We start from the raw sequence: 11,740 nt of genomic DNA, 5'->3' as shown, positions 1-11,740 counted from the left end.
GTCATTTTGACTCTTGTCTCTCATTGTCCTTAAGCTGTACTTAAAAGTTTTTACTGTTTGATGTTCAGTTCTATGTTGAATGAAGTTCGATGTTCAGTTCTATGAAATGTGTTTGATGTTCCAGTTTGGTCCTTTTTTTGTTGCCTTTTATCCTTTCTATCCCCAGAAAAATTGGAGACACTTGAAATTAGAGGTATGAGTGGGTGTCATATGAAGTTGATGTGTTTAAAAAGTTCATCAAGCAACATACCTGTCTCATCATTGGTATGTTAAAATATCTCTGTTGAACCTTTGCAGGAGCATAATTTTTTGGTTATTACCAAAACACTGTTGTGAGCAGGGTCATTTTTTCTATATATAGTTATAGTCAAAATCACATTTTTAGATTAAATAAAATAAATAGACTATCAAATGGAAAGGGATAAATGCCATTCCCTCTCATTGAAACAAGTGATATGGAAATTTGATTTGTTGAATAAAAAAGTTTCATTGTTTCAGGTATAATTTTGTCAAAATTATAAATAAACATTACATATACAGTAAGCTGCATCAATGCAGTTTTCGATGAGAGCAAATGTAATTTCTGTCCTCTCATGTGACAGCAAAATGTGTTCTGTTTACATGATATCCTCATAGTGAAATGGGGACATTCGGCTGAGGTAATGGTGAGTATTGAGTAAGTATTTACACTATTGCCAATTTTCACTAATTTTATTTGATTTATTTTCAAATTTTAAAGGTACTTATCCGTGACTGGCTTCATTTTTAACATCAACACCCTAACTTTGATGATTCCAGAGCTGCTTCAGTCACAGTGTTATGTCTGCACATATTGCTTCAGCCAGAACCATTTACAGCTCCTGTTCAATTCCATCAGGACATCAGGTGGGAATTACATTTTCAATACACAATGCTGTTCATAACTCAGAGGGATAAGGGACTTTTTTTATTAGATGATCGAATACAGAACTATAATGTCACTTAATGTGCAAATTATAGGTGGCTGGAACAACAACCTGAGTTTGGTTCAGTTCCAGAGCATTTTCTGCTGTCTAATGGTCCACTGTGGGGTTTCTTTGGGGGGACACTGGCAATATGACAGCCCAGGATGACGCAGTCTCATTGTCTGCTGTGAACATGTCATCTGTAGTGCTGGCTGATGACTCTGACACTGCCTCCTCTCCATCTGAGGACATCTGTGGTGTGATACTGGACCACAGTTACCTGCCAACTCACTTCGGGGGTCTAACATAGAATGCACTGGTGTATATAGTGTGTTTGTTGGATGGAGTGTTTGTTGTTTGATAGGTGATGAAGCAGCTTTGATGCAATGTGTGCCGAAACAGTTTGGTGTCTGATGCTGTACCAGCATCATTTTCTGAAAGTTAACACTTGTTGATCTTGAAGAACAATGGAGGCCTGATGATTCCATCTGTAGGTACTGTCAGGATGATATGCTCAGAAGAGCGCTGCATTTGACAGACCACAAACATTTCAGCAGCAGCTGAGGATGTGTTCAATCTTGGTGACCATATTAATGGAACTCAGGATTGCATCTACAGTTATCACTTTTGCATCCTGTCATTAGTTGTGAGCAGTTTCCACAAGTTGAGGCACTACCACCTTGCCAAACTTCACTCTGCAGTGGTAGCTTTAGAAAGAAGCTCTGTAAAAATATACTGTTTCAAGGATATTAATCCTTGGAACAAAAGGTGTTCACATATTGCTGAAAAATGTGAGATGGAGAGGAATTGAGTTTGTCCAAGACAGGGAATTACTTTAACTCTTACCTAGTTGCTCTAGAGCCCAATTATTTTATGTTTACATATGACTGAACTGTATATCTGAGCTAGGGATGTCAGTTAAATCTCATTGACCAGTAACTAACTGGTTAATTTTTGAGAAAAAGTTGTGATGCAGCTTTCGTTTGTGAGAGCTGTCCAGCAGTTGGTGGTCAGAGCTAGCTTGACTTTTAGCTCATCCTTCTTCTCCTCAAAGCGTTTTTCAATGCATTTAGTCACAGTAGCTCTCGATGGCATAACGTCAGGCTTGAGATATGAATATAAATAATAATATGAATATAAGGCGACCCTAATTATAAGAAGACCCCCCCCTTTCCAACAGCTGTTTTCAGAAAAATAATGTTACTTTTTGAATATAACTTACATCATAGTATAGTTGCCTTCTCACACACTCTTCTCCCAGGCTCTTGGAAGCAGTCAAAAATTATTTTCTCTAGCAGAGAAATACAGAACGGAGAAATGTGTGGCTGCAGCTGCAAGCACACCTGGCTTTTAAAAACACCACTATGATTAATTAAGAGACGAAGGACAACCCCTTTGAACCATGCACCTGGCGCATCAACCGTTTTTTTCCGCCATTAAAATAGCAAAAGTAGATTTAGACACACCCTAACTGCACTTGCACCGTGCGCTTCAGACCATGTACATTAGATCGTTAAAATAGGGCCCTTGATGTTGCCTGTTCATAGATCAGCGATATCCCAGAGGAAGTTGTGGGTATTCAGAAGGTTAATGTTTTGGCACAGCGCTGATTATATCTGCCCCCAGTAACTGAATTTATTCCAGCAGTAACCAGCATCACGTTCAATTTCTCACGTTTATAACAAACCAAATTTCATAAAAATCGGTTCAAAATTAAGCAAGCTCTGGTCCATTTTTGTGTTGAGGTCTGATTCTCTCAGTACACATTGTGTTTGTTTATCAGCGGATCTTAACCGCCCCAATATGGCGGACACTCAGACGCACAGCAACATATAGCAGCGGCCGATGAGGTGTCCACGTTGCTATCTATTCCCTCCGCGGCTGCAATCAGACTACTGAAAATCTTTGATGGAGCAGCCGCAGTATTGCGTATTGTTTCAATAAAGTTGTTTTTAAAAAGCTGCAGTAAATTCACTGTTGAATTTTGTTACTTTGGAATCTATTCCGCCGAGATATGGAGGTAAGATGCAGGCAATGTTGTTTTATTTAGTCAACTAACTTAAAATACACTTTAAGAGCTGCTGCTGCTGCTTCTGCTTGTTCTTCTTCATCTACTTCTACTTCTTGCATCCATGTAATCACATTACTGCCATCTTTTCAAAGAACTTACATTGGTCGCTCCATTGCAACATCAGCAGCAGCAGAGCTCCGCCTCCGCCATGTTGGTCTGAAGGTGACAAACGTATTATCAAAGCAGAAATTTATGAAACACTCATTCAGAATTTAATTTATTACAAAATAAAAACTTTCAAATCATGGGTTCAGATTTACAAATTCTGAGTGCCTATCCAAATAGGAAGACATGACATAACATGACATATAACAACTTTTTGCCCCACTTCAGAGGAGCAAAAAGTGAGCAATGGACATAAATGGAAGCTAGAAAAATACAGCACTGTTGGGATTTTGAGAAACCAGGCAATATCAATCTTTTTCATGTTAAGGACCTCCAAAATAGGTGCACAATAGACCACAGACCCATGTTTGAGAGGATTTTGTCTGGAAAAATCCCCTCTAAGAAGATACATTTCCTGGAAGTTGGTGTAATTCAAGTGAAATTAATCTATTTGTGCTTTTGCTGGGAACCCCTGCAGCCCTTTCAAGGACTCCTGGTGGTCTTTGGATCCCAGTTTGGGAATCATTCTTTTAAACAACTTGAAAACCACATTACAAAGTGGATATAATTAGGGATGTCACAAGAATCAAAGCATGGTTACCATAGACACATAGATACCAAATCAATACCAGCATTCAGAAATTGATACTAATACCAGTGTTTTTAGTTATCACTGGTATCAACACCTCACTCTATAACTCAGTGTTATTATTCTAATGTAGCTTGAGTGTGTTTGTTTATTGCTGAAACACGTTAAAGTTTCAGTCATACCTACAAGATTGCAAACCAAAATGAGAGCACATAATCACACAACTGTATTTGTTGTTACAGCATCACATTTCATACAGTTCCTCTAATTTGAAATTATATTTTTTTTGGGCTGCTTTGCTTTCTACTTGAAGGATACAGGCCAATATTTAATTTGTGACTCTTATTCTAATTCAGACTGTAAAATAACGTAAATAAATGATGTAAATAACGTAACACACAAAGTTTCTGTTCAATTGTTAATGTTTATAAAAAAGTTTTTAAATAAAGAAGTGTGTCCTGAATGGGATCTCTGGTTTTGCCATGGTATCAAATCAGGTATTGAAAGTAGTGGAACTTCAGAGGTAATTGTAGTATGGTGAGGTAACTAGTATAAGAGTCATACAATTTACTGATGACTTATTTTGAAAAAATTTCTATTGCGCTTCTGGTTTGGCTGTGAGATATGCCGATTTTGGGCACGTAAGATGTGATGAATTTGAATGAATATGATGGTGTTTGTCAGTGTTTTCAGTCCAAAATGGTATCAGTGCTACAGAAGCGCCATCTAGTGGCAGTTGTCAAAAAAGCACCAGAGTTTCGTCTCTTGTGCTTCTATACTCTTTGATCTTCTGGCATGTTGATATTTCCCCATACAATGCTCTTTCCTTCTTGTTTGGATGGTTTAATGCAAATGTCTATGTTTTCTTTCCTAAGTGCTTGTTTAGCTAGTTTGTCCACTTTTTCATTTCCTCTGACACCTATGTGAGCTGGAACCCATAAGAATATGATCTCCATGCCTTGTTCTATTGCTCTTGAGTGAATTGTCATTATTTTGACTAACAAATCCTGACGACTATTGGACATACCCGACTTAAGACTAGATAGCCTTATTTACAGAATCACTGCAAATAAGGGCTTTGTTTGGTCCGTATTGGTCAATCCATTCTAGAGCCATAAAAATGGCGTACAATTCAACTGTGTAAACATCAAAAAAATATGTGCACATACTGTTATCTGTATACCCATGTATTTCTTGGCTTAATTTGCAGCAATTCCGTATCTACTTCAGGAGTTTTTAACATCCATACAGGGATTACTGGCCAAGTGATGGCAGCACCTGTGAGCATGGGCCCTGCTACAGTGGTCAGTAGGTGTCTGCTCCAAGAATCGGCATGCCACGTTTGACTGATCTGGATAGGGCCCGTGCGATAGGGCAACTTCAAGCTGGTGTTCCGCAAAACCAAGTTGCAACATTATTTGGAGTGAGCCCTAGTACCATTTCCAAAGTGAAGGTCAAGTTCCATATAACAGGGGATGTCAGAGACAGGCCGTGCAGTGGGCGTCCCAAGAAGACCGTTTCCTCACCCTGTCAGCACTTAGGTACCATAGGCTGTCTTCTACAGATTTGCAGTCAAAGTTTGCAGGACGATATGTCTGACGGCTCTCTGCCCATACACAGACTGCACGCAGCCAATCTCCAGTCTCATAGGGCTGCCAGGAGGCCTGCCATGACTGCCCTTCACCGTCAGGCCTGTTTGCACTGGTGTTGGCAACACATGCACTGGAACCTTAACATGTGGAGGAACGTCATGTTCGTTATGATGATCATAGGGTCAAAGTGTGGAGAGGACGCGGAGAGCGCTATGCTGATTGCTGCACCGATAGAGTGACATTTTTGGTGGAGGTAGTGTGATGGTATGGGGCAGCATCTCCCTCACTGGTAAAACGAAGCTTGTCATCATTGGAGTCAATCTCAATGCAGAGAGATATCGAGATGAGATTCTGCAACCAGTGGCAATCCCATATCTCCACAGTCTGAGACCGAACTCTATCCTCCAAGATGACAACGCTCACCCTCACAGAGCGGGGTTTATCAGAGGCTACCTCCAGAATTTGGGAGTGGAGAGGATGGAATGGCCTGCCAGCAGTCCTGACCTCAACACCATTGAACTCTTGTGGGATCAGCTTGGGCGTGCTGTTGGTGCCAGAGTGACCAACACAACCACGTTGGCTGACTTGTGACAAATGCTGGTTGAAGAATGGGATGCCATCCCACAGCAGTGTGTGATCAGGCTGGTGACCAGCATGAGGAGAAGGTGCCAGGCTGTTGTGGCTGCGTATGGTTCTTCCACATGCTACTGAGGCTCCTGTTTGTTAAATGAAGAAATTGTTAAATTGCCAATAGATCTTGTTTCTTCAAACTTCAATCATCCAGTCTACCAAACACCAAACAGGAGTCAATGGCAGAATAAACTCTTTGGCAATGGCAGAGAATATTTGGCAAATTTTTCATGGGCGCAACCCACATACTCAGCTCTACTGCTCATCCCACAAATGCATGTTCCTTACAAATGTGGCACCATTTAAAAGGGAAATAAACAGGCTTTCCAACGGTATAAGATTTATTGCCAAGAAGCATTGTAAGAAATAATCTACCAAACACAAATTCCCTTACTTTTTGTGCTAAGTTTATATAAAAATACAAGGCTCCACTTAAAATTACTTCTTTCTTTTTGACAGTTTACAAAGCCATGGTTCAGCAGATCTCATGGTGCTGCTTTAAAGTCAAACTTGAGTTTGACTTGGAAGCATGCAAGCAAGGTAATGTAAGGAGAATGACACATCTTGAATTTGATTTTACAATATATGCACCTTTATTCTTTTTATGCCTGGTTAACTATAGTGGGATTTTCCTTCCATAAAGATAATGATCTAGTCTTCATTACTGTGATACCTAATATTGATAGATTATTTTATCTAAAATGTTGTAAACTGTGCTCTTATTCTCTCAGCCCGTCAGTAGCACTTCTGACTCCTCTGCCATGTCCAGCATTGTTTTCTTCACACTAATATTTTACTAAACTTCAAACAAGCATCCCTTATGAGTGGCTTGTAATCATGTCTATATATTTGCCTTTTTTTATTTATAAATTAGGAAGCATCAGCTGCCACCTCCTCTGTTACCTCCTCTGTGCCTCTCACCCCTGTGACCTCTGCATCTGCCTCTGCAACTTCTGTTTGTGTCTCCTCTGCTGCCCCATCTGTGGCTGGTCTCTCAGCCCACCCTGCTCCTGACACTCACCCCCACAGAGCGGGGTTTATCAGAGGCTACCTCCAGAATTTGGGAGTGGAGAGGATGGAATGGCTGAACATGTGGAGACTGCTCCTGGTTCAAATCCTGGCTGGCTGCCCGCAAAGATGATGAAAACCATACCACCTCAGGATCAGAAATGGATGTTCTCTCTGCTCTGCTCTGTGGAAGCACCAGTGGCAGAGCACTGACCTGAAACTGTGGTATGATCCACCAGAGCCCCCACAAAAAGGAAAATATTTTTAAGTGTTAAAATACTATATTACAAACAAAAGTAGTCTAAAATATAACGTTAGTAGCACAGACATGTGAAATATGAAATGAAAGGTTTAAAAAAAGAAACACAGTACTATTATACTAACATCACACATATAAAATAAACAGGCCTTGCCAAGGGGACCGCCTTGTGGACCTGGCAGTCTCCATTAGGTTGGGTGAGTTCAAAGTTGTGAAAACAACTAACAATTTCACAGGTAATTTGTTACTCTGTCCCTCCTGCCGCAGCAAATGGATTAATGCCGGGAGGATATTGATGTAGCACTTTTCTCCTTATGAAAGTAACATGGCGATTATTCGACCAATGAGAATTTGATCGGACGAGAGCATATCGACCAACTAATCAACCAGTTGACCAGGAGACTACAGCCCTAATGATGAGGTTATTTTACATATTCATAAAATACAATTGTCTTTTTTATGAATTTGCAGAAAGCTATTCTCTTGTCTGTCCCAGGGGAGCTAATAGGTATAGCTGTCATCACTAGCTCAGCTTCCGCCCTTCCTCTCCCCACGACCACCACAATCACTATCTCTGCTGCTGCAGCTACTGCTCCCTCTGGATCACCAGCCATCACCCCAGCAACACCTGAGCAACAACTGGTAAGTAGTGACTGTTTTTTGTGACAAGTTACACTATGTTATTTTTCTGCTTATTGTGTTTTTGATTTTGATGTACTTTTATATTTACCAGGATGTGGATACACGCAGTGTCCCAGGGGTGGACCGAGTAGACAGCCTGGCAGAGTACTTGGTGGGGCTGAGGACTGCAACCGGCCAAACACTTAACTACCAGCAGGCCAGTACCACTATAGCGCTGTGGCAGAACCTTCTGCCATACGACCAGTGGCAAGTGGGATATGCTGAACAGCACCATGTGCGTCTGACAACAGGGACGCTTCAGGTAGTCTTAAAAAGAAACCTGAATTTGCACCCCCACAGCCTGGCTCTCAACATCAGTACCACTTGCCTCAAAGTACAGCAGGACAGGCAGTGGTCAAGAGGAAGTCTGCAGCTCTGGCCCAACACCCCCATCCTCCATAGTCTGTCCACCCAAGGTTGCCAGCTCAGAGGCAGTTGTTCCCTCAGCAGGTAACTCCACCTACCTCTGTCCCTTTGCCTGTTGTCCCCAACCACAGTCCTGTCATTGGCCCACTCGTGTTTTTGACCCTACAAGTCCTTGCAGCCCCCTTCCTCCCCCACAGACTAACACCATACTGACAAATGTTGTGTGAGCCTTGCAAAGTGTGCTGAATTCGTTTTTTAGTATGTTTTTTTATTATCAGTAGAGCAGCGTTTCCTAGCTTTATTTATTATCTTTTGTATTTAGTTTATTTATTATATGTATTATTATTATTTATTGTACATTATGCAATAAATTTGCACTATATTTAATAAATATTTGTAAAAATGGGAGTCAGGCAAAGGTTAGCTTTTTGCAACCTCAAGCAGATAATGAAATGACAAGAAAATGTATGCCAACAGAACAGTATTAAAAACAGTTCCACACTGCATGCAAACATGCAAACTCATCATTCATTCAGAGATAATTACATTGTTGCAGTGCTCTCAATACTTATTCCATTCATTGTTAATTAAATTGTATTAATGAATTGGGTTGTTTTGCTAATGCAAACATAAAATATATGAATATAAAATAATTCATTTATACATTCTAGTCAAAAATAAAGATAAAAGTTACATGTGTGTGTAGGTGTGACCAGTGCTTGTTACAAATGTTTCTCACATTAGTAACAATCACATTTCTACATTATGTGAACATTAAACAACACAAAGTTTTACTATTTGGCTGTAGCTGTGTTCTATTTGTATCACTTATTAAGTGATATTTGAATGATTACTAACACATAAAGAGTTTGGGCTAAGACAGACATGTTCTGGTAGGGGATCGGACTGGTGACCTTTTGATCCACAGCTCCCCATGCCATTCTTAAGTGTCATGTATAAACATATTTCTCAAACTAACAGGATCAAAGGTGCGTCATATAACTTCTGAAGGGGCAGCATAGTCGATAGTAATTTTCAATTCACTTAATTTTCACTCAGTTTCTCAATTTTTTTTCCCTCTTTTTTCATTCTCTCCTGCCCCCTCCTTCCCCTTCTTTCCTCCTCCTTGTCCCCCTCTACAGACCATTGAGGTTAGTGCAAATGGACTTGATAGCGACTATGGCAAGCCGTTTTAACATTTAATAGCTAGACTGGATATTCATTGCAGATATCCATAATTCAATTCAAGTCAAAATGAACATTTCAGATATCCACGATGACATTCTTCCTATCCACAATTGTCACTTGAAATATCTACGACATCATTCTTCCTAGAACAAATGATGTTACTTTTGCCATTCATGTGTATTGGGCTTTCAATATCAGATATCCACAATTGCATTTTTGATATCTAGAATGAACATTTTGGATATCTACAATAGAATTCTTACTAGGAGAAACTCTCATTTCAGATATCAATAATCCAATTCTTACCAGTCATAATTCTAATTTCAGGGTCAGGTTTCAGGTCTTTTGAACACTGGAAAATATCTCTTTGGCTAAATGTTTCAAGAAAAAATGGAAATTATGTTACTCATATCAAACCCCACACTCAGGAATTTTCAACTTCACATGTGACTGAATGGAAATGACGCTGTAAAATATATGTGTTTAACTGTTATTATGGATCAATCAATCAATCAATTTTTATTTATATAGCACCAAATCACAACAAAAGTCATCTCAGGGCACTTTTCACATAGAGCAGGTCTAGACCATAAAGTAACAAATGCGCAGACTAGTTTTTCTGCATCTTTTTGAGACACGATGTGTCTGATTTTTGCTATATTATGTAAGTGAAAAAAGATAGTCCTTGAAATTTGATTTATGTGGGAGTTAAATGACATATCCTGATCAAAGATAACTCCCAGATTATTTACGGTGGAGCTGGAGGCCTGGGTAATACCATTCAGAGTAGCTATATCATTAAATAATGTGTTTCTAAGGTGTTTAGGGCCAAGCATAGTAACTTCTGTTTTATCTGAGTTTAGGAGTAGAAAATTGCAGGTCATCCAGGTCTTTATGTCCTCAAGGCATGCTTGGAGTTTGTTTAACTGATTGGTTTCATAAGGCTCAATTTATAAATATAAGTGGGTATAATCTGCATAACAATGAAAATTTATGGAGTGTTTCCTAATAATATTACTTAAGGGAAGCATATATAAGGTGAATAGTATTGGTCCAAGCACAGAACCTTATGGAACTCCGTGTCTAACTTTTGCCTTCATGGAGGATTCATCCTTAACATGTACTAAATGAAATCGGTCTGATAAATAGGATTTAAACCAGCTTAATGCAGTTCCTGTAATGCCAATTAAATGTTCCAGCCTCTGTAATAGGATTTGATGGTCAATTGTGTCGAATGCGGCACTAAGCTCTAAAAGGACAAGAATGGAGAGAATGCAGTTCGATGCAGTTAGGAGGTCGTTTGTGACTTTCACCAGTGCTGTCTCTGTGCTATGATGTGCTCTAAATCCTGACTGAAAAACCTAAAATAAACTATTGTTATGTAGAAAGTCACTTAACTGATTAGAGACTGCTTTCTCAAGGATCTTAGAGAGGAATGGAAGGTTAGATAATTCTATAATTAGCTAAAACACCTCAATCAAGAGTAGGCTTCTGAAGAAGAGGTTTAATTACAGCTACTTTAAAAGACTGTGGTACATAGCCTGTCACTAAAGATAGATTGAGCATATCTGGTAAAGAAGCGCTAACTAAGGGTAAGGCTTCCCTAAGCAGCCTAGTTGGGATGGAGTCTAAGAGACAGGTTGATGGTTTAGCTGAACAAATCATTGAAGTTAGTTCAGAAAAGTCGACTGGAGAAAAACAGTCCAAATATATGTTGGGATTTACAGCTGTTTCTAAGGTGCCTGTGTTTGGGGAGAAATCGGTGCCTGTTGAGGGCAGGAGGTGATGAATTTTCTCTCTAATAGTTAGAATTTTTTCATTAAAGAAGCTCATGAAGTTGTTACTATTGAGAGCTATAGGAATACATGGATCAATAGAGTTATGATTCCTTGTCAGCCTGGCCAAAGTGCTGAAAAGGAGCCTAGGGCTGTTTTTATTCTCTTCTATCAATGCTGAGTAACAGGTAGCTCTAGCATTACAGAGGGCCTTCCTATATGTTTTAAGACTATCCTGCCAGACTAAGCGAGATTCTTCCAGTTTGGTGGAACGCCAAATCCTTTCAAATTTTCGCGATGTTTGCTTTAATTTGCGGGTTTTTAGAGTCATACCATGGAGCTAACCTCTTATGTTTTATTATCTTCCTTTTTAAAAGGGCAATGGAGTCGAGTGTTATTCGCAATGAGCCTGCGGCACTATCAACAAGTTTATCAATTTGGGAGGGACTAAACTTAACATGAGAGTCCTCTGTACTATTGAGACATGGCATTGAATTCAGTACTGATGGAATTGCTTCCTTAGATTTAGCTA

This window comes from Thunnus thynnus, chromosome 3 (assembly GCF_963924715.1).
Source record: "Thunnus thynnus chromosome 3, fThuThy2.1, whole genome shotgun sequence".
NCBI classification, from domain to species: Eukaryota; Metazoa; Chordata; class Actinopteri; order Scombriformes; family Scombridae; genus Thunnus; species Thunnus thynnus.
Note: the sequence above shows the minus strand (reverse complement) of the source record.